The sequence below is a fragment of the Grampus griseus genome (assembly GCF_964374135.1).
Source record: "Grampus griseus genome assembly, chromosome: 17".
Lineage (NCBI taxonomy): Eukaryota > Metazoa > Chordata > Mammalia > Artiodactyla > Delphinidae > Grampus > Grampus griseus.
Window position 1 is genome coordinate 9,376,381 of NC_139011.1, and position 26,599 is coordinate 9,402,979.

Genomic DNA, 26,599 nt, shown 5'->3' on the forward strand with positions numbered 1-26,599 from the left:
TCAAGAGTTTTCCGTTTCGTTGGGAAGGGACTAATAAGAATGTACAAATGAGAAAGTAACATTAATCTTGTCAGGTGCCTGCCCTCCGCGAAGTAACTGTACCCATCCTGTGTCTTAACTCCTCTGTCTGCAAAATAGACACAATTATTCTCATGTTTATAAATCACACCTGCCTTTGGCAAAGACAGATGGGGAATATATGAGAGTCTTATATCCTTAGGAAGGAAGGCAGCTGGTAACTCCTAGGTATTTACGTTATTAATTTTATTCAGAAATTTAAAATGGGTTAGGAAGGCCACAAAGGCATTTTACTGCTCTAAGCTGCTAGAAGTTTCCAGCTGAATGGACTCGTCCAAGGTTTTCTTCAAATGCGCAGGATTAAGCTTTTATTTTTGTCAATCTGGATGGTTTCTTCACCCTGCACAATTCTTTTTTTTTTTTACATCTTTATTGGAGTATAATTGCTTTACAATGTTGTGTTAGTTTCTGCTTTATAACAAAGTGAATCAGTTATACATATACATATGTTCCCATATCTCTTCCTTCTTGCATCTCCCTCCCTCCCACCCTCCCTATCCCACCCCTCTAGGTGGTCCCAAAGCACCGAGCTGATCTCCCTGTGCTATGCGGCTGCTTCCCACTAGCTATCTATTTTACCTTTGGTAGTGTATATATGTCCATGCCACTCTCTCATTTTGATTCTCAAAACTTAGGCTGAACCCCTTTTAGTGGTGAGGCAGGCTGGATTGACATTTTGCTAAAGATTATTTGAAACTGGTTTATAAGCGTGCAGAAAACAGGGGCAGTGGCTGATTTGGTTGAGGTTTGATGCCCATGGCAGAAAGGTCAAGAGTTTGTCTCCTTTAGCAAACAAGCTCGTCCTAAAAAATAAGGGAGTTGTACGTGGAAGACTTGCTTATTCTAATCATATATAAACACAACTTTAGATACATTTTTCTTGTTAGTTTTCAATGTGGCTTATGGCAACGAGCATGGACAGTAAGTTGGCAGAATGCCAGCTTTCCGCACTTGTAGGAATTGCTTTATTTCTCAACGTCAGGATCTGCATTTATGAAATGGAGGCATTGATCCCACTTCCATTAGGTTTTCATGAAACCATGAGATTTCATCACAGAAACTCTTTTTAAGTGCCTACCTAATATCTATTTTCTTTTTTTTCCTGGGTAAGAAACTTGCTTATATGTTTGGAGCAGCAAGTGCCCAGCTAAATATACTTTCATAGCCTCCCACGTACTAGGGTTGGCAAATGGGACCTAGGTAGAGTTCTACTGCAGGTCTCCGGAGTAGCTTTTGATTTCCTGAAAAAAGAGGGCAGAAAGGACTGGTGCGTCTTTCCCCCCATTTTTTTGCCTTGAATGTGGAAGTGTTGCCTGGAGCTGCGGCAGCCAACTTGCAAGTAAGAGAACAAAGCTAAGGATGGCAGAGCAGGATGATAGGACACTACAGGGTCCAAATGGTACCAATAAGGGGTAGAAGTAAAACCAGAAATTTCTCACCTATAAAAGTGGAAGAAAATAAATCCTATTTGTATAAGCCACTCTTGGTTGGCTTATACATGTACCTGAATGTATTCTTTACTGATGAAGAGAGTAAAAAACGTAACAGTCATAACTTGCATAGCATGAAGCTTGACATACTGTGCAAACTCATTGTGTTACTTCTGTCTCTTGTGCTGCCCAGTGGGTGCTTTGAGCAAAGGTAGGATCAATTAATATCCCTTCTTTTTAATTAGCTTAACAAATATTAAACACCAGTGATGGGCTAAATATTTTGTGAAACTCTGGAAATACTGATCTCGGAGAGGCAGCAGTGAGTGGTGGCATGAAGCAAGATCTTAATTCCCTGCCGAGGAATTGAACCTGGGTAGCCTGGATGAAAACCAGGAATCCTAGCCACCCCTGGCTCTTGCCTCCAGTGAAAAATGCATTTCTCACGGAGGCAAAAACTGTAAAAACAGGCACAAAGTGTATCATTAGAGACACAGCACAACAAGTGGGAGAGCACACAGAGAAAGTTTTAGTTAAGACAGAAGCAAGGCAGAGATGCACACTCAGAGAGAAAGAGTGTGGGCGTTCCCCCCAATGAGGAGGAGACCAGTAAAGAGGCGGTTAAGTCATTCATACAGGGCAGTTCTTCTGGGTCTTTGTTTACCTTTGGCCAATTATCTGGTTTCTTTTTCCGCACCTGCCCTGCCCTAGGACTCTCCACAACATGCCTGCAAAATTTTTTTCCAAGATGGATTACAGACCAGAGGCCTATGGGACGGTCTTAGCATCACATATTATGGGGTGGTGCCCCCTCCTTTTTGGCCCCCAAGGAGCCTTTCTGCTCATGTGCAATGTCTCCCTTGCCCAAAGGATGGGAAATGTATGACCTCTTGATCTTTTCACAAGGTTTAGTCCCACTCTGTCCCTGCCATAAAAATGTCCAGTGTCTGGTTATTTACCCTATTTCAGTTGCTGGTTTTTAAATCAATTGCAGATCTTGAAATATAGACAGGAGTCCGGTCATAAATACGTAGTTCTGGAGCCCATTTGTCTCTTGCTTCAGGAAGTGTAAACAGGGGGCTGGTAATGAATGTCCGGCCTGGAGCCCATCTTCTTCTCACCCCAGGAAGTGGGAACAGGAGGGCAGTTGTAAATGTCTGGCCTGGAGCCCATCTATCTCCTGCCTCAATACAAGGCTGAATGAGACCGAGCGCTTGCCCTGGAGGTGTTCAGAATCTTGAAGGAAGAGAGTCAATTGCTATTCAAGGCAAAGAGTACTGTGATGGAAAAATGTATACGATGCTTCAGGAGAATGGAGTAGAAAACTAAGTGCCAACAAATGCATGACAAACACAAAAGAGAAGGAGACGTCTTCCATCTTGGGAGCACGTGACCACTGGAAAGTCTACCTAGAGAGGTTGCTATGTCATGGCATTGAGTAGCACAAGAATTTGGACCTAGGTCCTCGAGATATACAATAACAGTAATGATGGCTAACATTTATGGATCATTTCCTTGCTGTCCGGTACCCAAGTATTATATCATTTAATATTTGCAACAAATCTTTAAGCTAAAAGCTATTATTACATCCCATGTTACAGATGAAGAGTCTGGACTCAGTGAGGTTAAGTGACTTGCCAGAAGCCACATAAGTAATATAACATGTGGAGCTAGGATTAGGATGATGTAGATCTGGCTCTATGCTCTATGTGTGGTACCAGTGAAGCCCGTCCCATTAACTATCTTGGCAGTATCTGTGGTATTGAGTACTCTGGTTCCCAAGGTCTCCTAATGATCTAACTTTTGATATTATGACTCTCTTGGTGAGGGGCTGATTTTTAATCTGGTGTCTGCAACCCCTACCTATGCAAAGTGTTTTAAGTGGAGGCTAATAACCTAGTTTTATTTCAGTTTGTCCTATTCTGTCCTGTTCGTTTTTATGTCTCCCAGATACTAGTCACCTCACGGAGAACTAGAATCCTAGGGATGCTAGGGTTGGGAGTGAATTCAGAGGAGGATGAGAAACCTTCCAGAGTCTTGCTGTTGTGGTGGTTTTGGGGACAGTTCGAATCAGTGAAAACTTCAGGAAAGGGATGGCGTTTGAGCTTCATTTAATTGGATTGGTTCGTATTAAGATTGCTTTGGGCTAGGTACCAAATCTAGCACGGTGATTTAAGGTCTGGCTTTGAAAAGCTATTTCAGTGTCATGGATTCATGTGGGAAAGCTGGTTGAGTCAGAAGAATGAATTATGCCGGAAATCCTTTGTAAAATAAAGGAGTTGTAAAAAGGGAGCTTGCGATGCAATATTCTTGGACTACCATCAAATATTTCCAATGTTCTCATCCACAGCTCTTTGTACAATGAGTTTCAACTCCATGTATATGCATAGCACTTCGTTGTTTGCAAAACACTACATATGCAGTATTCATTTGACCTTATCAGGAAGCACGGTGTTTAGATAGGGATTATTTTATCTACTGTATTGTTGAGGAAACCGAGGTTCAAAAAGGTAACATGACTTGCCCATGGCCACCCAACTAGGAAGTAGACTGAGATGGAGTTTGTGAACTTGGGTCTAGTATCCTTTCCAGGACACCATGATGCTTTCCTGACCAGAGCATAGGAATCTGGATTCAACCATGTCTCTTGAGGCAGAGATTCATGGATTCCCTTGACCCTCCACACCCATTAAACTGGCATCTGTGAGGAAGCCAGAAGAAATGAGGATGAGGAACCAGGAGAGTCATGCACAAGATCTAAAAGAGCTGGTGAGAGTGGGTGTAGCAGGCATGCAGGAAATAGGGTCTGGAAGGTGAGTGAAACCGAATCTGACCTCTGTACGCGACACTGAATTAAATCTTGGAGACAGAGTTTTGGGTGAAGTAGGAAAGATAGTGTAACAGGGAAGAGCCAGTTTTGACTCCATGTTGGATCTGTTTCTTTGACTTTAGCCTTTGCTTTTCGTTGCTGTTGTTATTATAATCATACATAATGGCCTGCCTCAGGGAACCCTACCTGGAATGCTGCACGAAAGAAGAAATTAACACATCCCCTCCCGGAGGCTGGCCATTCCAGGAGATGTTTTGCAAAACTGATGGCCCTTTTTACTTTACTTCCTCCCTGCCTCTCCCTCTCTATTCTGCCTTTTTACTTTACTTCCCTCTCTTGATTCTGTAAAAGAAACTGGCATCTAGAGCCCAATAAGATGGATTTTTTTAGGGACCCTAATACGCCATCTTCTCCGTCTGCTGGCTTTCCGAAAGTCGTCTTCCCTGCCTCGACACCTCGTCTCCTGAGTTATTGGCCTGTTGTGCAGCGAGAAGAGCGAGCTTGGACTTGGTAACAATAGCTTTATTGCTTTGCCAGGCTGGAGAAGCAGTAACTCACTACAGAATGATTTTTCTGTGCGCTGGGTAGGTCGCTGGACGAGACCCGTCTTGGCTGAGCGAATGAAATTCAGGTGTTATATGCGATCTCTCCATGGCTTGGTAGAGCTACCCTTCTGAATCCCCTTTGATCTGAAGAGCTCTAAGTTTCTGGGAGTGAGGCAACACATTTGCACTGGAGCTGCGTTTGATATTCAGCCAACAGATCTTATTTGATGGCTGGAGATAATCTCCCTAGCGGTCTGCCTAGGACAGAATCACCAAAGGGAAGGGGAAGTTCGTACAGTGACCGGAGCCCAACCCTGGGTTCTAGAATGGTTGTCTCATGGGGAGAGCTGGTCCTGGCACAGCATGTAGGTGGGGCTGGATTTCAGTGGTGTTCTGGTAACAGCACCACTCCATCAGCCAATGCCTTCCCTTCCCTCCACGGGGAGAGAAAACCATTTGTCTGTAGCAACCCCAAGTGGCAGCAACAGAAGCAAGGCAACAGAAATTTTGGTCCCCTTAGTGCCTTTGGAAGTAGAACCAGTTTGTATTGAATAAATAAGGTGTGAGATTCATGGAAAGGGTGGTGTACTCGTTTCCTAGGGCTGCCACAACAAAGTCCCAGAGATGGGGGGCTTAAACAACAGAAACTTATTGCCTCACAGTTCTGGAGGCTGGAAGTCCAAAATCAAGGTGTCAGCAGCGTTGTTTCTTTTTGAGGGCTCTGAGGGAAGGATCCATCCCAGGCCTGTCTCCTGGCTTCTGGTAGTTCCATGGCTTGTGGCTGCGATAACTCCTGTCTTCACGTGGTGCTCCTCCCGCATGTGTGTGTCTTCTCCAAAGTTCCCCTTTTTGTAAGGACCCCAGTCACATTGGATTAGGGTCTACCTAATTAGGGTTTACCTCTTCAAAGACACCCCCCTCCAAACAAGGTCACATTTGGAGATACTGGGGGTTAGGACTTCAACATCAGAATGTTTAGAGTTCACATTCAACCTGTAATGGGGTACTCTGAAGAAATATGATGGAATTTCTGCTGATCTGGCCATGAGTGGGAGTAAGCGATTAATTTGAAGATTTCAGCTGAGATGTCATTTTTATAATCAGCTTTTCACGACTCCCTCCATTCTCAGTATTGGGTTAAACGTCCCTCCTGTGTGGCCCCATGCTTCTTGCACTGTCATTATTACCTGTTACATTGTACCAATACTGGAGCCTCTTGATACATCTGTCCGTCTTGACAGACTATAAGCTCTGTGAGGGCAGAGACTTCTCCTCTTTACTATCCTGAACAGCGTAGTTCTCCATAAATGCATGTCAAGTGTGTCACATAATTTTTTTTTTTTTTTTTTTTTTTTTTTTTTTGCGGTCCGCGGGCCTCTCACTGTTGTGGTCTCTCCCTTTGCGGAGCACAGGCTCCGGACGCGCAGGCTCAGCGGCCATGGCTCACGGGCCCAGCCGCTCCGCGGCACGTGGGATCCCCCCAGACCGGGGCACGAACCCGCGTCCCCTGCATCGGCAGGCGGACTCTCAACCATTGCACCACCAGGGAAGCCCCTGTCACATAATTTTTATACCTTTGTGACCAACCCTGTTTATAGCTGTCCCTTATTCCTTTACTTAACATTTCCAGTTGCCAGCTCTCACTATTCCTGCCCTGAAGGCTCTCTCTGGCCACCTGAGCAGGGCAGGCTGGAAGTGCCAGGGCACAGCACTTTCTGAGTGTAGACCTCAACCAAAGGCTGATGGAACTAGATGGATAAACACCTTGGTGGGGTTGTCTAAGTCTGAGGCATATATGTACACTGTCTCCCAAAGTGACCCAGGGGGATTCAGTTCCAGTGGCGATTCACTTGACAATGCACCTTTGACTTGCTTCCTTTTCTTCCTTGTCCCTGCTGTTTCCCTCCCACCTGCTGCAATACCTGCAAAGTGCTTAAAATATATGTCAACGTGAGCCTCAGGGGTTACCCCAGGAGGATTATGGGCAACGCTCCTCCCCAATTTCTCCCCCTGGTTCAACACAAGCAGGTGCCCATTTGTCTGTCGGATGTATAAATTGAGTATTGGGTTTCTGCATAGAATTGAATTAGACAAAATATTCCATTACTGAGAAACTTGAACACGCTTTCAGTTTTAAAGAGGAGCTGAGGCTCTGAGAAGAGAAAAGGATTTTTCTAGTACTACTCTTCTTTTTAATGACAGGGTCAGGAATAGAACTGAGCTGCCACTGGAGCCTTCAGGGCAGGAGAAGTCTGATTCTACACGTGTAGTGTGCGTCTGTTGTTTTGTCCACTTAATGTACATCCCCCTTCCTCTGGAAAAGCACCTTTCATTAGGGAAGCTACCCTCTCTTACTTACAGAATCATAGGTGAATTCTATCATCTGATCTCACCCCCGTTACTGGGTGGAGTGCCCAACACTGAGCAACAAGTGTATTTCATCACCCTTGTACAGCTAACAGTTCAAGATGAGCGTATGACCCAAGTCAGTTCAATTATAGCCAGTCCTGAATCCTTACAGGAGTCATACTCTACATGAACTATGAGTATGAAGGCCTAGAGTTTCTGGGCGCTCCAAAGGAAAATATCCCTGAGAAAAGGGGGCCAGAATCAAGGAAGGCGGGGCAGAGGAATGCAGCAAGTGAGATAGTCTGGTGACGTTGACATCAGGATCCAGCCATGCCTGAAGACATTCTACCTCCCCAGTTTCATTACATGAACCAAAAAACTCCTTTTTGTTTCCCTTAATTCGATTTGAATTGTGTCTGTCTTACTTTTGACCTTAGGAGACCTAACTAATATATTATTCATCCCTCAAAGGGAGAACTCTTGAGTATCTGGTTAAGGAGCTTGGGCTTTGAGGAAACAGTGTTCAGGGATGCATTGTTTATCATTGTATCTCCAGTACCAAGTCCATTGCCTACCTCTTCATAGGCCCTAGTTAAGTATCTGGTGTTTGAAAGCCTGAAGCTATTGTTTTGTTAAAATTCAGGCCCACCCTGTTTTTCATGATTAATCGGTGAGCGTTCTCGTTCCTAACTTTCTCTTTTGCCTAGAATCTCATGTTGTCAGATTAAAACTATTTAAAAAACCACTTGGGATGCCCAACATGGTCAAACTTGCCCAAACTTGCCCAAACTTGCCCAGTACCTTGGTCACGGGTAACACACAGGATGGAGCTCCTTCCCATCTGTAGTGGCATCATCAGTTACAAGTTTCCCCATTTGCTTCTACCCGAAGTTTTCTTTCACTTCCCCAGGAGGATTCTGGAGCAGACAGGGATTATTTTTGCCTCAGACCCATCTTGTCAAGCTCACTTCTAACTCCAATTCCCAGGCTGGCACACGTGGGGCAACTCCTGAAGCCTCCTGCCCCGTGGGTAGCTATTCTGGGATGTTTATTCTTGGCATTCATGAGGGCTTCCTGGATGACTCACTCCCCAGTCGGGCCCCCCGTTGTGCTGGGCCAGGGTGGCTCTGCAGCCTGTTTCTTATGCCCCTAATGAAAGAGCAGCACCCCCCAGATCTTGCAGTCAGCCATGCAGACCAGACTGGGAAGCAGTTGCAGGCTGCCGAGTCTAAGCACAGCCACTTTAGGAAAGGACAGGCCAGGAGCACTTTGAGAATGGAAATGGGGTCATCTCTGTCTTTCTCTCTCTTTTATTTTCCTTCTGATGTTTGACCTGGCTGACTGAGTTAAATCCCGGTTCAACTGTTCCTTATTAGCTGTGTGATCTTAGGAAAGTTACTTTTCTACTCTGAGCCCTAGCCCCCTCCCATCAAATAGTAATAACAAAATCCAATTGGTAGGGTTGTTTTAGGGATTAGAAATATTTTTAAAGGGTCTGATGTAGTGCCTGGCATCTTGTTGATAACCGTGGCATTCTTGCTTCTCATTCAATTTTTAGTGTCTAGCAACACAGAACCTACCACCTCCTAGCTGCTCATTAAGTGCCGAGGGTATAAATGAATAAAAGAAAGAATGAACAAAGAAATGTTGACATCATAGCCCTTGCCCTTTCTCTTCTGTCCTACTTTAACCCTTTAAGTGAGATAGATGGTCCATATAAATGCATATTGAGGACATTGGGCAATCTCACTTTCCCACTGCTCTGAGGCCCACTTTTTTTGCACGTGCCACGCTGGCACGCCCTGACCACCTATGGCTTGATACTGATGGACTTTCTCTCTCACTCCTCTTCGTTTAAGAGTTGCCACTGTCATCCTGGGATAGCCCTGGGAACTCAACTCTCACTCTCCTTCAGGTGAAGAAGGGGCACTTCCCCTGAACCATGTGCACTGCAGCCTTCAGTTCAGGGTCCTCTGCTGGGTATCGATGCTCTTTATGATGGGGTTCCACCTTCTTCCTCAGCTCTCCTTCACAATGTCCTTTTGGTTCCAGACACCCAGCTCCAATCACTGTACGTTAAACACGCATGGCTGGGTACACAGTGAACTGCACATAAGTGTCTGTTGTTATTATAACGTCATTATTAGGAATCATATCAACTTTCTTTCATAGGCTCTGTCTCTGTGTTCTTCCAGATTGTACTTTGTTATTTCCTAAAGGTACAGATCAAAGCCCATTCCAATCATTAACAAAAAAAGTCACAACAACACAACAATGACAGGAATGCTAATAGTTGACTTGTAGCAGAGCACTGACAGTGGGCCAAGTTAGGTGTTCAGTGCTTTTCATGCACTGACTCACCTGATTGTCACGGTAACCGAGAGTTATGCACTCACCTCCCCTCTGAACAGGTCAGTAAACAGAGTTTAGAGAGGTTGAGAAGAGCCGCACCTTGTTAGGTGCAGAGCTGGAGTGCAAACCCACAAATTCTGACTCCAGAGCCTTAAAACTTGACCTTTTAGACCTCAGATTTCTCATCTCTGAGATAAATATATCTTCTTCTTAAGTGTAGGGAAAAGATTAAATCAGATAATACCTGTAAAGCACTTAGGGAAGTTTCTGGCACATTGAAACATTCAGTAGATATTAGTGAAGGTGATGATGATGGTGATGGTGATGGTGATGGTGATGGTGATGATGGTGGTGATGGTGATGGTGATGTTGATGGTGGTGATGGTGATGGTGATGATGATGATGATGATGATAGTGGTGATGGTGATGATGATGATGATAGTGGTGATGGTGATGGTGATGATGATGGTGATGGTGATGGTGATGGTGATGGTGATGGTGATGATGAATGATCATCTCAAGTCCACATTCCCTCCTTAGATAACTCACTAGCTTCTTAGTCTAAAAAGCCCACAGACTTTATTATATTATTGCTTAATTTTCTCTGTATTTATATCTTGTCTCCCCGGAAGGGCTACAGATTCCTTCACAGCAAAGAACACAACCCAGGTCTTTTTCCGTTTGTTTGTTTTTTAAACATGGCTTTATTTTAAAAAAATTTTTACAATTATTATTATTTTTTTGGCCACACAGTGGGGTCTTAGTTCCCCAACCAGGGATCGAACCGGTGCCCCCTGTGGTGGAAGCTTGGAGTCTTAACCACTGGACCTCCAGGGAAGTCCCAGCCCAGGTCTTAAATTCTGTTCCTCATGGGCCTCAGTTTCCCTCTCTAGAAGAGCAGAGTTGATGTTTTCAAAGCTTCTTGGGAATATGACATTCTCTGATTCTATACATGTTTTAAATTCTGGCCTCCCTTACAGTCCATAACACGCCACCTTGCACACAGTGATCACTCAGGAACTGAATTATTAACATCTTAGAGGTGAGATCTCAGGTACAGGGGAGGCTCTTTAATTTTGACTCAGGACAAGGAGGAAGAAAAGGTGTGATGGAGTTTTAAGATGCATTACATTTGATGTCTAGAGATCTCAGTGGAAACTGGGGTATTTACAGTAGGGGGAGAATGAGTTTTCGAAAGATCAGAAAATGGCTTTACCAAAGGGGCGCCTGGCTTTCACTCTCTTCTTTTTCAATCAGTTCTGCAAATGCATCTGCCACGAGGTTTAACAGGTCCTGTTGACTGGCTTTTGCTGAGAGGAAAGGAAAGAGATGAGAGAGGGAAAGTGAGTTACATTTAGCGAGTGAGCACAAGGCTACTGGCGGAGATTACAGGCAGTAACTACTTACTTAGCCTCCCTGGGGGATAGAAATAAAGTTTTCCTGAAAAAGAGAGGATAAGGGAAGAGGGAGAAATCATGTGTTGTGACGGATGTGCCAGGTTCCTCTTTTCACTCCGTCTCTTAATTGAGACCTGCAGGTAGCCTCCATAAGGACGTATTGAGCACCCGCTATGAACCAAGTCCCGTATTAGACGCTGGATGCATAAACCAACAGTGCCCAGTCCCCGCTTGCACCAATCACCATTTGGCCCAGCAGACATACACAGAAGCAATCATCAGAACATATTGTGATGTGTCATATGATGGAGCTGTGTGCAAGGAGTGCTGGCATCAACAAATACAAACAGCTCCACCCGGAGTGGGGAGGTTAAGGGGAGAGGGGAGGGGCTCACAAGGGAGGGAACAACTGGATCGATTCTTGAAGGATTGGGGGAGGGTTTGGGGCTGGACGAAGTGTGCAAAACCTTACCAGCAGAGGGAATAGCGTGTGCAAAAGCACAGAGATGGGAAGGACCACAGCAAATTAATTGAATGTAGTCAATCTGGGGTTCTGAGCTTTCTACTCCTCTGGGAGGAAGCTGTTTTATTGGAATAAAGGTTTTCTTGCACCCTGTGTTTGCTCATTTGCTTCTCCTTGTCCTCCTTTTCCTGTTCCAAGACCACCTGGCCGTTGATGGTCACCATTCCTGGTTACGGTTCTGTGAAGTCAGGGAATGTGGCTGCCTCACTCATGTTTGTATTCTGTGCCCAGCCCATGTCACAGTGCACCTCAGTAAATGCTCCTTGCGTGGAGTCAGAGAGAGAATGAGATCCCCCAAAATGAGGTCACAGAGAGAAAAAAAGTACGCTAGAGAAACGACTTCCAACGGCCAAGAAATTCTTTGAGAAGAAACAAGGGATTTTGTGTCACTAAAATCTCGCCATACACCCAGGTCGGTCCTTCTAAAGACTTTGTTTTTGGTCTTGACCCCGAAATTATACTCCTCATCTTAGGTGGAGGGGTCAGGGAAGACATCCTGAGAACTCCATTGAGGTTAGGGATGTGCCTGTTTCTTGGTTGACTACATGTCTCATTTTCTCAGCACTTAGATTTCTGAAAAACTAACCCCCCAGATGGAGTTAATTTGAATTAATGACAACTGCTTAGTCCAAATAAACAGGAGCATCCTTGGGAATTCCATGGTGGTCCAGTGGTTAGGACTCCACGCTTTCACTGCCAAGGATGCCGGTTCAATCCCTGGTTGGGGAACTAAGATCCCACAAGCCTCAGGACCAAAAAAAAACAAAAACAAAAAAACTGATTGTTTTAAAAAAAAGCAAAACAAACAAATGAACAAGAGCATCCTTGACATCACGCAAAGAGTTGACAAATAGAATTTCAGAAACTGTGCAAGGTCATGGAGGGAGCTATCTTTTGCGAAGCAGGGTCGTTGGAAAAATCCTCCGACACAGCCATCTAGGCAGCCACACCGTTGAGCTTGTCCTTTAAGGAAACAAATCCATTGCGAGCTAAATGGATCTTAAGCCCAAACCGTTTCCTTCCATTTTCCTTTGTGTCAGATAGGCTATATAATTATTGATAACAATGAGTGTCCAAGTATTTGTTTAAAGAGCAATTTAAAGTCTCTGATTTATATTCATGAGTTATTAAGTAGCTGAACAGTTCCTTTGTATTTTTCCCCCTTAGCATAATGATTAACTGAAGTTTTAATGCAGATTTAAGAGGTAGGTTTCCAATTTTGCCTGGAATGGTGTCTTCTCTCCAGAAATAACAATTATCCTCTGTTGGACTTTGTGAGGGGAATAGAAGAGAGAGGTTTGGAGTTTCTGATCTTGCTTTTTTCTGATGTAACTGTATGATCTAAGGCAAATTTCCTAACCCATGTGCTGCAGCTGGTTTGTAAGGGTTTGAGTTATTCACATCCTAGACCCTGAAGTATCTGGATAGGACATGTCTGGGGCAACTGGACTCTCTAAGGCAGTAGACTCAGTGTATGTGACCTCAACCTTGACTCTGGAGTGCCCCGCAAATATTGTAATTTTAAGTGTGCCATGGCATGAGTCAGGTTGGGAAACACTACCAAGGAACTAATCTATCTTCTCTTCAGAAGAAATCTAATTGATGTCCTGGTGGTGAAAAGAGCTCAAGATACTGGACAAATGGAAAGACATTAGGTGATGGTATTAAAAGCCAAATTTTGCCAGGAAACGATATAATCTGATCAGAATTTAAAAGTCCTAGGGGAATTCCCTGGCAGTCCAATGGTTGGGACTCTGCACTTTCACTGCCAAGGGCCCAGGTTCAATTCCTGGTCGGGGAGCTAGGATCCCACAAGCTGTGCAGCGTGGCAAAAAAATAAATAAATTAAAAAAATAAAGTCTTAGAAACCAAATATAAACATAGCACTGAAGATTTCAAGAAACATTTGGAGCTCAGATTCAGCATGGATATCACCTTGCTGTTGTAAGCAAAGTGGCCTTGAGCAGATGGGGTGACAAGGGGGCTCACTTGTGTGAGCCTGTTATTGTTGAGGGCTTGTCCTGTGGTCACAGGGTTCTTGGTGGGACATTGGTGGGACCTCCAAAATGGATGACACACTCTGACCAGTGACTGATAGGAACACATCTAAAGTCAAAAAATTCGATTTATTTTTAGCACAGTAGAGACAATGTAAGAGCATCTCAGCAAGGGGAGATTGATTTGGACATGTGCTGGATGGTTTTTAAGGAGAAAATGGGGAAGCAAGTTCTGGGTTTAAAGCTCTAAATTTGGTGAGTGAATATCTTAGTTTTTTTATTTTTTATTTTTTATCTAGTATGTTAGTCAGCTTAGGCTGCCATAATAAAGTACCAGAGACTGGGTGGTTTAAAGGAAAGGAATTTATTTCTCTCAGTCTGGAGGGTAGAAGGCTGAGGTTAGGGTGCCAACATGGCCAGGTTGTGGTGAGAGCACTCTTCCTGACTTGCACATGGCTGCCTTCTCGTTGTGTTCTCATGTGGGTGGGTGAGAAGAGAGAGAAAAGAGAGAGAAAGAGCTCTCTGGTGTCTCTTTCTACAAGGACACTAATCCCATTATGAGTGCCCCCATTTCATGACTCCATCTAAGCCTAATTACCTCCCAAAGATTCCATTTCCAAATACTATCCCATTGGAAGTTAGGGCCTCAACATACGTATTTTGGGAGGGCGTGATTCAGTTCGTAACGTCTAGGAAGCAGGAAGGTTCAAGCACGGTGTGATGTATGCACCATGGTGGTCATGGAGAGATGGCAGCAATCACTCAGCGTAATGGGATGTTACTCAAAACGGAGGATGTTTATAGTCATTTTTGTGGTTACAGAGTAGCGGTGTCCTGTCTAAATCCTTCTCTTACTCCATATATAATCATAGAGAGGTCTTGTCTATATGTTTTCCTAAGCCTCATTTCTGTTCTTTTGGGAACATCACAGCCTGGTTATCAGAAAGCCTTTTCTTAGTAGATGAGAAACATCGCTGTTGCTATTTACCGTTTTTAGTTGTCTTCATCCTTTTCATGTCTTTGATAATTATGAGGAATATGTAATTGCTTAATATGATTGTAGGCAATACTTTTGTAGGGGGAAAATACAAGTGAACTTTAATCTTTATAAAAGTAATACTTATAGAAAAATTAGAAAATATGAAAATTCCTCATAATTCTATCTTGCAGAGACAAACTACACTCCTGTGTTTGCTTCCTTTCTGTCCTTTTATTGTATGGGTATTCCCATTTGTTTTCATGGTTTGGATCATCCTGCACACACAATGTTTTGTTCTGAATTTCTTGACAAAAAATTTCAACGTATACAATCTTAAGGTGTAGGAGGCCCTGATAGTGGAAAGCTTGGGAGCTGCTCACTTTACCTAAATCTTAGTTTATTCATGTAAAAGTAGAGAAAAAAACAACCAATACTATAGTATCCAATAGAGTTTTTGGAGAGTTCCATATTAATGTGTAAACATGCTTTGCGAAGAGTAATGTCATGTTGCACTTTTTAAAAGGGATGTAATTCCTGTAATAGAGATTGGAGGAAAGAGACTGGAGGATACCAGTTTGCAAGCTGATTGAGGCAGAATAATAAACGATGTTTAAGTCTGTCTTTACAAATAATTACTCCAAATGCTCCAGCCTGCCAGCCCTGAGAGGCAGGCAGTTAACCAATTTCTGTTTTCCAGTCTTGAAGACTGCATTTTCCAGACTTGGGCGAATGGATGAACTTCCATTCGCTAGACAGGAGCTAGTGTCCAATCTGTCGAGGAGGAACTTGCACCTTGATAGACAGTTCCAATAAAAGTATATACAGTGGGGAAGGATAATTCCCCAAAAGAAAAACAGTGCTGTTACAAAGCAGACAAACTAATAAATGAGGAACAAACAAACAAGCAAACAAAAAACCCTAGAGAGAAAACAAGAGGTGCCCACTCCACGGTTTCTATGTCACTGCAAACTATTGCTTTGTCCCTTAGTTTGGATTCTGCCACTACCCTCCAGACTCTGCCATTGGTGTTTGTTGCCCTGACATTGGATCCCTGACTTTCCTTGGCTGGCATTGCTTCAGCCTCATCTATCTGGATTCTGGAAGGTACAAGACAGAACCCCTCATACAATTATTTGACCTCATCCTATCCTAGCCAGTTCCTCTCATTTTCCCCTTAAAGGTGGTAGGAGTGTGAATTTGTACAAGACTGGGTAGCTCAGGGCTGTTTGTGAGGCATAGATATGCACTGGCACATTCCATCAGTGAGGAGCCCAGACACTGTTGTGGCCTCTGGGCTTGGAGAATCTTTGTTAGCCTGAGTATCAATGAAAGAACATTCAGGGTTAGGATTTCCAGTCTCATCATCATGCTACCCAGAAAAAACATCTCCAAATAATTAGAATGAAAAATTAGTCTGTTTTATATTTGACAGCTGGCTAAGTGCGATGTTTATTAGGTTAGAAAATTGTTCCCTCTCTGCTTTCCAAGTTGGAGGTTCGCTTACGTGCTATAGTGATTTTTGAGATGATTTTTCTGTCTGAATGTTTTCTCCTTTTGTCATGTGGTTAACTCCTCTCCAGAGGTTCTTGCCAAGTTCTCTTTGTTCTTCAGGTGCACCTGATATGCCAAATTATCATAAGTGGGAGCTTTGAGAAACAGCAGACCTGTATGGATTAAATGAAACCATTGTCTCCTACCATATAGCCTTTTATAAAATGATTATATTTTATTTATATTTATTTATTTTATTATATTTTATATTATATTTTATTTACAAACTAAGATAAGTAGTCATTATTTTCAGAAAAATTCTATGGTCATTTAATCATTTATCTATCTATCCCCCCATGTGTCCATTGGTTGATCATCCTTCCATCCATTCATCCATTCAGTCATGAGCAAATGCTTATTGTGCAATGACCGTACTATGAATGTAGTGGTGCAAGGGCCATGCAGACTCTCAAGGAACTCACAATCTAGAGGAGGAACTTAAGTCATTTGCCATATAAACTGGTCTCCGTCGATATTGATTGGGAAAAGCAATGGAACTATTTTCAGTTCTAGACTTGGGTGGATGACAACAACACGTGCTTTCCTTGGCATTTCTAAACATGATGGCTGCCAGAGTTTAGAGTTTACCTTCTTAATGAGGAATAATTGTGTTTGAAATGGAAAGAATGTGGTAGAAATCAAGAGTCATAATGTGTGGACTGTAGGCTCTTAGCTTGTTAGGGGTACTCTTCTCTATTTGGTGGTAGCCAGGTTTCTGCATTGTTTCCAAATCCCCTGTTCATTATTGGGAGAGTTACTTACGGTCTCCACCCCTGCAGCCCTTGGCTGATGGAGTGTGGCCCTTTATAATAATTCACTTGATCACATGTAGGATCAAATACCTCATATGTAAAATGGGGAACATATCGGTATTTACTACCTAAGTTTTTTTTTTTTAACATTTTTTTTTGGAGTATAATTGCTTTACAATGGTGTGTTAGTTTCTGCTTTATAACAAAGTGAATCAGCTATATGTATACATATATCCCCGTATCTCCTCCCTCTTGTGTCTCCCTCCTACCCTCCCTATGCCACCCCTCTAGGTGGTCACAAAGCACCGAGTGATCTCCCTGTGCTATGCGGCTGCTTCCCACTAGCTATCTATTTTACATTTGGTTGTGTATATATGTCCACGCCACTGTCTCACTTCGTCCCAGCTTACCCTTCCCCCTCCCCGTGTCCTCAAGTCCATTCTCTACATCTGCGTCTTTATTCCTGTCCTGCCCCTAAGTTCTTCAGAACCTTTTTTTTTCTTTTTTTTAGATCCCATATATACGTGTTAGCATACGGCTACCTAAGTTTTTGATGAAAAATAAAGAAAGTCAATTACTCAAGCTAAGAATCTTTACCATTATCCCTCATTTTACAGATGATAAGGTAAAAAGACTTATCTGAGGCCTCAGACAACAGCTAGTGAGTGGCAACAGCTATTAAGAACAGCAAGCGGGAAGAGATATGGGGACATATGTATATGTATAACTGATTCACTTTGTTATGCAGCAGAAACTAACACATCATTGTAAAGCAATTATACTCCAATAAAGATGTTTAAAAAAAAAAAGAGCGGGAGTTCTGACCTAAGGTTAGTGAATATTCCACTCTACGTCTCCACCTTACAGGTAGGCAATATGTTGTTCTCTGCACAGGGGGATGACCGATGCTCTATATAGTTCCTGCATGGTGAGGCTGGAGGCTGGAGGCAGGCAGACTGATTCAGAATCCAGACTCTGCTTCTCATGGTCCTAGTGGTAAAATGAGAACAGCGTTAGTATTCATTTCACTGGTTAATGATGAAGACCAAATGAGACCACTCACGTAAAGTGCTTAGCAGAGGCCCTGGCACACGGCATAACCCTTTTTGCCACTAAACTTTTATTCTTGTTGTTGTTACTCTTCTTATTTGTCAGAGGCCACCGTGAACCTGGCTTACTCACCTTAGTTCCTCTGGGATTGGTGTGAGCGGATGTCAAATGATGTGGCATAATTTGTTCTAGGACAAGGGTGCCCAGCCTTGTCTTTGTATCAGAATTACCTGGGGTACCATATGTTTTATCACTGTTTTATCCTATTTGTAAAGGATTTGGGGAAAGATATTAACACATACATATGAGAAAATTTTAAAAGGGTACACAGTGAAAGGTAAATCTTTTGCCAACACAGATCTTCAGCTTCTCAGACCCCTCTAAGAGGTTACCACAGTAACCAGGCTGGTACCTTTCTGAAATATGGTGGATGCATCCACATTTGACATATCTTGTGTGTTCATGCTGTGCACATCTTTTTTTTTTTTTTTTCTTAGCAATCTGACTTGGAGAACATTTTCTATAAATAGCTTCAGATTACGGCTGCCGTATGTTCCATTGAATGGATGTTGCAAAATGTACCGAACCAGTTCTCTCCGGAAGGACATTTAGGCTTTTTCCAGACTTCAAGCGACGCTGCAAGAGGCGTTCTTCTACATAGTTATTTTTGCACATTATGGCTGTAGGATAGATATCCTGAAACCAGACTGCTGGATCAATGGGTTTAAGAATGTTTCATTTTAGTAGACATTTCCAAATTGCCTTTCAGGGAGACCATGCTGATTTGCTCTTTCATCAGTTTACTTCTCATCCAACTTTATAACCTTTGTCCAACAGATGAATAAAAAATGGCAGCTCATCATTGATTTAAATTGCATTTGAAAAACCTATGACAAGCAGTAAGCATGTGTTCATACGGTTAAAGGCAAATTATTTTACTTATCTCTGAAATCTCTGTCCCTTTTTTATGCCTGTTTTCCTACTGGGTTCTAACTTTTTCAGAAGAAACATTTACTTATATAGGCAATATGTTATCTTGGAAATATTTTCTTTCCTTTTTGCCTTTTGTCTTTGACTTTATGGATATTGTTAAATGCAGAGATTTTTAACTTTTATATGGTCTAATGTATAATTTCTCTCCTTCTATCTTTTTTTTTTTTTTTTTTTTGGTTTTCTGGCTGTGCCATGGGACATACGGGATCTTAGTTCCCCGTCCAGGGATCAAACCCTTTCCCCCTGCAGTGGAAGCGTGGAGTCCTAACCACTGGACTGCCAAGGAATATCTGTATTAATTTCTTGATGGTCTGTAGAGTTTATGGCTTTCATAGAAAGATCTACTGAACTCTAAGATTAAAACATCTCTCTTTCCCTCTCATTAAGGAAGCACCCCCATACATTTATCACCTTTTTTAGTTTCGTTGCCTTTTTAAAACTATTTTGTGATCGTTGCTTCTCTATCTTCTGAACTTTTCCACACATTTTTAATTGTAGTCACCAAGCTGTACACTAGATCACCAGAACTTATTCATAGGTTCTGTTACATGTCTTCATTATTATATATTTCTGTTACTTATTTTTATTTTCTTTTCAATTTACAAATTGATTCAGAAAGGTTTACACTTTTTTCCGATGGGATAGAATATTTTTTGGTAGTTTTTATATTAATTTAAAATTTTATTGCCCTGTGGTCAGGGACTTATCTGTATTCTTTATTCCTTTTGAAATTTATGGTTTTCTTTGCATCCTCATATCTGTTTTCACAAATGTTTCATTGACTCTTAGAGGGAAGTGTTCCATTCTCAATTTTGGAAGCATTAAGTTAGTCATAAATGCACAAGCTCTAGTTCACTTGTTTTGTTGCTTAGATAGCCTCACTTCACTTTTGGTCTGTTGGTCTAAATGGGCCAGCGGAGGTGAATTAAACTGCTTGAGTAGTGTAATATTTCTACCTTTGTTCCTTATGTTCCTTTAGATTTTTAAATTTGGATGTCATATACTTTGGTTTATTAAAGACTTACATATTCAGCAAATAGTGTAATAATTATTTTCTCCTAATAACTATTTTAATAAAGTACTTTATTTTATCCAATTTAATGCATTAAATTAAACCTATTATCTGTTGTTATTTATGGCAGCTCTCTTGCTTCTTCCTTTGGATCTGCATTTGCCTTGTAGTTTGCTGCCCAATCTTTCCATTTCAACATCCCTGCTTCTCTTCATTTAAGAAGTGTTTCTTGTATGTAGCACAAGATTAGCTTTTGTTTTGTGAACTAACCTCAGCATTCTTCTTTCATAGCAAATTTATTCTAATTACATATTTTCGTTCCCCAATATGCTTCTTTTTGTTCTGTCTTCATATATATGTCTTAACTAGTATTATCCTATGTTTGTAATGCATACTTTTTGTATGAATTAAATATTTCAACATGCTCTCTGTTTTATTTTCTGCATGTCTATATTTCCACTGTCAGATCAGCCACAGGAGCAGGATAAACAGGTTTTCCAGAAGATGAGTGAATGTCTGACTAGTAGCCTAGGACAGAGGAGCTGACCACTGATTACTGATTCTTTTCCCAGAAACAGTTGATGGCCTTTTTAGATTCCATATATGTGCGTTAGCATATGGTATTTGTTTTTCTCTTTCTGAATTACTTCACTCTGTATCACAGACTGTAGGTCCATCCACCTCATTACAAATAACTCAATTTTGTTCCTTTTTATGGCTGAGTAATATTCCATCGTATATATGTGCCACATCTTCTTTATCCATCCGTCGATGGACATTTAGGTTGCTTCCATGTCCTGTCTATTGTAAATAGTGCTACAGTGAACATTGTGGTACCTGTATCTTTTTGAATTATGGTTTTCTCAGGGTGTATGCCCAGTCGTGGGATTGCTGGTCACATGGTAGTTCTATTTTTAGTTTTTTAAAGAACCTCCATACTGCACACATACATGGAATCTAAAAAAACCTGTACTGATGAACCTAGTGGCAAGGCAGGAATAAAGATGCAGATGTAGAGAACAGACTTGAGGACACAGGGGGGAAGGGGAAACCAGGATGAAGTAAGAGAGTAGCATTGACATATAAACACTACCAAATGTAAAATAGATAGCTAGTGGGAAGCAGCCGCATAGCACAGGGAGATCAGCTCGATGCTTTGTGACAACCTAGAGGGGTGGGATAGGGAGGATGGGAGGGAGGCTCGAGAGGGAGGGGATATGGGGATATATGTATACTTATATCTGATTCACTTTGTTGTACAATAGAAACTGACACAACATTGTAAAGCAGTTATACTCCAATAAAGATATATATATAAAAAAAGAATTGATGACCTTATTTGAGGTCCCAAGGAATAAATAGTCATATAAACCTGTTGCCAAATATTTACTATTCTAGATATTGACAGATATGAGAGTCAAGTAAAACCCAATTCTTGCAACTCATTCTTTGATGATTTGCTGGACAAAATGAGGGAATTGAACTAGAAGGTGTGTGAGGTTCCCTTCTAGTTCTCTTCTGTAATCATTACTGCCAGTAACAAATACATGCCTAGCCTGGAAAAGTACTTAAATGCTTAAAACTTTTTATTAAAACATAACATGCAGGAAAAACACAGAAATCGTAACTCTACAGTTTGCTGAATTATCATAAAAGGAACCCAGTGGTATAGCTATCACCAGGAGAGAGAAACACCAAAAAAATATTGTTACCTAAGAAGCCCTCTCATGTCCCCCACAAATGTAAAAACTATCCTGACTCCTTCTGTTATAGATCAATTTTGTCAAATTCTGAATTTTATACAGAAGGAATCATACAGTGTTGATCATTTTTTATGTCTGGCTTCATTTGCTGAGTATTATGCTCATGAGATTCCCTTAGGTTATTGCATGTAACTGTAATGTTTTTCACCTTCATTGTTGTATGATACTGCAGTGTATAAATAGACCACAGTTTATTCATCTGTCCTGTTGTTGATGGAACCTTGTTTCCTTCCCCAGTGTTTGATTATTGTGTATTGTTCAAATGCTAATCTGAACAACCTTCTACATGTCTTCTTGTGCAAATGTGCACTTATTTCATTTGGTTAAGATCTAGGAATGACATTTCAGCATTATCGGGGTTATACTGTTCGACCATAGAAATAACACTAATTTTCAAAATGGTTGTAACTATATTCTCAACACAAGACGGGGGAGTCCCAGTTGTTCTACGTTTTCACTAGCTTGATGTTATCAGAAGATGTAAGTTTGAGTCATTCTGTTAAATATGAGATGGTATCTCATTGTGATCTTATTTGCATTTCTCTGATTACTAATGAGGTTGAGTACATTTTCATGTTTATTGACCATTTGCATATATCATTTCTTTGAAATGTCTGTTCAAGTCTTTGCCCTGTTTTCTATAAGGTTGTTTGTCTTTTTCTTATTGATTTATAGTTTTTCTAATATATATATTCTGAATATGAGTCCTTTGCTAGTTATATATACAGGATCTTCTGCCAGTCCCTGGCTTGCCTTTTCATCTCCTAGAGGTATCCTATGAAAACCAGAAGTTTTTAATACAAATATTGTCGATATTTGTCATCATTTCCTTTATGTTTAGTGCTTTTCATGTCCTGTTTAGGAAATTTTTGCCTACCTTAAGGTCATGTGTATATTATATCATCTTCTAGAAGCTTTATTGATTTATTTTTCACATGTGGATCCACAATGGATCTGGAATGGAGGTTTATAGTCTCCACATGGATTTCCAATTGATCAACACCTTTTATTACAAATAATCTCTTTCCACATTGTCCTACTTTTGTCATAAACGTATGGATCTTTTTTAAAACTCCTGTTTTAGTCCATTAGTCTATTTGTCTACCCTTGTGCCTCTATCATACAGTTTTATTTACTGTAGCTTTATAATAAGCCTTCATGTCTAAAAGTATAAACAAGTCTCTTCGATCTTCGTGACTCCATATAATTTTGAAATTAGTTTGTCAGTTTACACACACACACACACACACCAGGATTTTAATTAGCATTGTATTGGTTCCAGACAGTGTGCTATTGGTTCAGAGATAGAAAAAAAAAATCAACCAGGGAAAAGAGTAGAGGGCTTTGAAAGCACATGGAAAGACAATTAGGGTGAAGAAAGAAGCAAACTAATATTAATGAGCCTCTCGATGTGCTACCAATTGTGCTTCTGAAAACCACACTGTCATTTCCATTTTGCAGAGAAGGAAAATGAGATAAGTAAGCAAATTGCATAAGCCAGCAAGTGAAAGAGGTGGTTTTTGTATCCAAGCACACTTAATTCTTGCTTTTAATTTTATGGCCTTTCTATCGTACTGGTCAGTCAGCAAAAGGAGGAAAAATGGTCAAGACTTACTTCCCCGAGCTTCTACCTTCTAACGAGCCTCTACCTTCTAATTTAAGTGGTTCTTAAATGGAGGCAATTTTTTCTCCCCAGGTACATTTGCCGATGTCTGGGGACAATTTTTCTTGTCACAACTGGAGGGAGGTATTACTGACACCTAGTGGAAAGAGTCCTGGGATGCTGCTAAATAGTACATTGCAAAGGACAGCAGCCCCCTTCCCTAATGAAAAATCGTCCTGAACAAAACGTTAGGAGTGTTGAAGCTGAGAAACGCTGATCTAACCCTAAACCACCTTATTTATCCTCGTTAAACTCAGTCCTGTCACATCCTTTGGGGCAAGTCTGGGTTCCAATAAGGAACAATGTACAGAGCTTCACTAACTGTCCAACTTAGTGCATTTCACACGTCCCGCTGTGGCTATGCCTTGACCTTTGGAATCCAGTTCCTCAAAGGCTAGATTTCTGTTCTTAAAGACAATGATACATATAATGGTTAATTTTGTATGTCAACTCGGCTAGGTGATGGTACCCAGATATGTGGGCAAACATTATTCTAGATGTTTTTAGGTATTTTTTTAGATGAGCTTAACATTTAAATCAATAGGCTTTGAGTAACACAAATTATCTTCCATAATGTGGGTGGGCCTCATCCAAGCAATTGAAGGCCTTAAGAGAAAAATGATTGATTTCCTGTGAGGAAGAGGGAATTCTGACAGCAGATTGTCTTTGGATTGGACCTGCAACATTACCTCTTCCCTGGGTCTTTAGCCCACTGGTCTACCTCCAGATTTTGCCAGCTTCCATGGTATCTTGTGGCAGTTCCTTAAAATCTCTCTCCTCTCTCTGTCTCTGTCTGTCTGTCTGTCTGTCTGTCTGTCTCGCTCTCTCTCACACACACACACACCCTATTGATTCTATTTCCGTGGTGCTATGGTCTGAATGTTTGTGTCTCCCCTAAATTCACATGTTGGAATCATAATGCCCAATGTAATGGTGTTAAAGGATGGGGTCTTCGGGAGGTGCTTAAGTCGTGAGGGTGGAACCCTCATGAGTGGGATTAGTACCTTATAAAAGAGGCTCCAGAGAAATCTCTAGCCCCTTCCATCATGTGAGGATACAATGAGAAGTCAGCAGCACAGATGAGGACCCTCACCTGACCATGCTGGCACCCTCATCTTGAACTTCCAGCCTCTAGAACTGTGAGAAATAAATTTCTATTGCTTAAGCTACCCAGTCTGTGGTATTTTGTTATAGCAGCCCAAACAGACCAAGATAGCTGAAGCACTCTAATACAATACAGAATAGAGGTTAAGAATATTATCTAATGACTTACTGACATGTTTTTTTGTACTGTTCCCTTAACATCTCCATGTTTAGGAAGTGGGGAATCTATGGAGGAGGGGCTGCCAAAGGATGTGGTTCCTAAATATATCTCTCCACCCCAACTTATTCAATAACTATGCATTGAGAACATGCCATGGCCCAGGTCCTATGCCCAAGTGTAGGGGTAAAGGAGATGCAAGACCTGGGATCCCTGCCCTCAAGGCACTCACACCCTAGTGGGCGGGACACATCACAAACACAGAATTGTTCTACAGGATGCTTAGTGCGATAGCCCTGTCTATCAAGGGCAGAAGAAACCCAGAGAGGAGCATCCTATCCAATGTGGTGACTGGGCTCAGTTTCCCAGAGAACTATAGACTTGAGCTGTAGCTTAAGAGAAGAACAGGCACCAGACAGGAAAGACAGGTGAAGGAGGAGGGCACATTAGTCATCAGGAATGGATGAGTAATGGTGTGCACTGGGCACTGTGAATCCCGGGATGCCAGGCTATTGACGTTCAGAATTAAACTCTATCCGTCGGAACCTTCCGAGTTAGTCTCCTGAACAAACCTTATCCTCAATTTTCTTATGCCCAACTCTCAGGACTGTTGTGAGCAGATAGATTAAGTGAATATGTGTCAAAATAATGTATAAAGTGCAGAGCAAAATAAAAATTAAGCTTTTGACTTTTTTTTTTTTGGCTGTACGCGGGCCTCTCACTGTTGTGGCCTCCCCCGTTGCGGAGCACAGGCTCAGCGGCCATGGCTCACGGGCCCAGCCGCTCCGCATGTGGGATCTTCCCGGACCGGGGCACGAACCCGTGTCCCCTGTATCGGCAGGCAGACTCTCAACCACTGCGCCACCAGGGAAGCCCAAGCTTTTGACTTTTCAAGGCAGTTAGTAACAGGGGAGAAACAAAGACTCTAGCATTAGTGGATGGAGTTAGTTAAATCCATTGGTGACTTAACAGCTGAATTATCTCAGGGAAAAATTAGCATTTCAGAGTCTTATCTGTGAAGTAATAATAGCTAAAACATCTCGTTCGGGAGGAAAAAGTATGGTCTTTCTAAACTGTTATGCATTATGTAAATATTTGATGACTTTGTAATCTCTTTCTATTCCTTTTTTTTCCCCTCAGGCCCTAAAATCTTAAGATAAATTAGATCCACCTTCACATGGGTTATAGAATCTGACTAACGTGTATTTGGTTTCAGTGCTTCAATCCTATGTATATGCATGAAAATCAGAGAGGAGAAAATTACTTCCTGCCTAATATATTCCAATGAGGATTTTGATAAGCAGGACAATCATTTAATTGGTACATTTCTATTTCTACTACTGTCAGGCTGGGACAAGAGGCTCCTTATGCAAATCAGGAAGACTGGGGAAATGGATGCTGATTTATGGATTACCAATGATAAGTCAACACATTTTCTCTGACCTTGGGAAGTCAGCTCAAAGAGCAAGGTCAAAGACATCTGCTCCAAAATGAGACAACATAGAGAGGAGTAGGGCCAGGCCGAGCTAATGATACTCTAACCTATTTACTACTGTTATACAAAAATATAACAAAATCTACTATTATACATTGCTATGAACTGAATTGTGTTTCCTCAAAATTCATGTCGAAGCCCTAATATCCAATGTGACTGTATTTAGAGACAGAGCTTTTGGGAGGTAATTAAGGTTAAATTAAATTATGAGGGTGGGGTCCTAATCAGACGGGATTCAGCGGTCTTATAAGGAGAGGAAGAGACACCTCCCCCTCTTTTTCTTTGTGCGCACACACCCAGGAAAAGCCATGTGAGCACACAGTGAGAAGGTAGGTGTCTGAAAACCAGGAAGAGGCCTCTCACCAGAGTTTCATGAGGCTGGAACCCTGATCGATCTTCCAGCCTTCAGAACTGGGAGGAAATAAATTTCCGTTGTTTTAACCACTCAGTCTATGGTATTTTCTTATGCTCTCTGTTATTCACGTATCCAGCAAACATTTATTTTTGTGAACATCATCTGTGCGAAAAACTATTCTAGCTCCTGGGTTAACAAAGGTTATTAGAAGCTGATTTTGCTTT